Source organism: Otolemur garnettii, unplaced genomic scaffold, assembly GCF_000181295.1.
Source record: "Otolemur garnettii isolate 467f Iridium unplaced genomic scaffold, OtoGar3 scaffold00053, whole genome shotgun sequence".
Taxonomy (NCBI): domain Eukaryota; kingdom Metazoa; phylum Chordata; class Mammalia; order Primates; family Galagidae; genus Otolemur; species Otolemur garnettii.
In genome coordinates, this window is record NW_003852448.1 from 9,314,411 (window position 1) to 9,315,573 (window position 1,163).

At 39.9% G+C, this 1,163-nt stretch overlaps 1 protein-coding gene across 1 annotated transcript in view; it reads right to left on the reverse strand.

Moving 5' to 3' along the window:
- ZNF398 (zinc finger protein 398) overlaps positions 1-1,163 on the reverse strand; it is a 45,830-nt gene that overhangs the window by 20,845 nt on the left and 23,822 nt on the right. The gene's annotated exons all lie outside the window — the stretch shown is intronic.

Here is a 1,163-nt window from a genome sequence, read left to right on the forward strand (position 1 = left end):
ACCAGCCCAGGTGCTCCAAGCAACAATGACGGCTGCAGCCAAAAAAAATAGCCAGGTGTTGTGGCGGGCGCCTGTGGTCCCAGCTACTTGGGAGGCAGAGGCAGGAGAATCACTGAGCCCAGGAGTTGGAAGTTGCTGTGAGCTGTGATGCCATGGCACTCTACCTAGGGTGACAGCTTGAGGCTCTGTCTCAAAAAAAACAAAAACAAACAAACAAAAAAAACACCATGCCCTTGGAGATCAGTAATAAAACCATGCCCTAGTTCTTCTATTTGTTTCCTTTGTTTGGTATTGTTCTTAGTTCTTCTAGTCTTTTGCCAGGTAAAGAGTTAGTTCCCTTTGATGCTATTCTGCTGTGCGTGAGGAGGAAAGGATAATTCCATAGTTGGTGACTGAAAACTAACAGGATTGATGCTAGAGGCACATTAGGAACCAAAATGAAACTTCAAAATTCATTGTCTTCTCTGTACATCCTTTAGTTCTTTTTAAGCTTTGTATAGTCTTCAAATGGAACATTTTTTTTATCTATTTAACACCTGACTTTGTTTCTAATTCTTCTCTATTTGCCTCCAAGACTGCCACGTTCTCCTGCAATCTCTTCAATTTGTTTTCATAAGATTTGCTCTTTTTCTGGGCATCTGCAGCTCACTGCAATTTCTCTCTAGCTTGATTGTACATTTCGTCTCTGATACATTCATGAAGCATATACTTTTTTCTTCCAAACACTGTGTCTGTTCCTCTTTCAATGTCTTCTACCTCTAGCTGCATTTTTTCAGCCTGACTTCCTAAAATTCAGCATTCCTGTTTTAACCTTTCCATCATTTCCTTCAGCATTTGTTGTGAATTCTGCAAGTCATTCTTTGACTCTGTGAGTGAGGATTATGTGAACCTGATAACTACTGATTTACTGTTTCAAGCCAGGGTTTTCATTATTTTGTTCTCTGCTGGACGGTAGCTCTTTTTCTAAGCATTTAGCCTATAGTTTAGCTGACTGTTGAGATCTGACCAGCAGCCTGCATCTCAGGCAGCTGTCACACCTGTATTCTTTTGACATTTCCTGAGTCCTAAATTCTCTTTTTGAGCCCTTAAATGCTGCTACCTCAGCCTCTGAACATTTTAATTTATGAAAGAAATGGACTTTTTTTTTTTTTTTTTTTGAGACA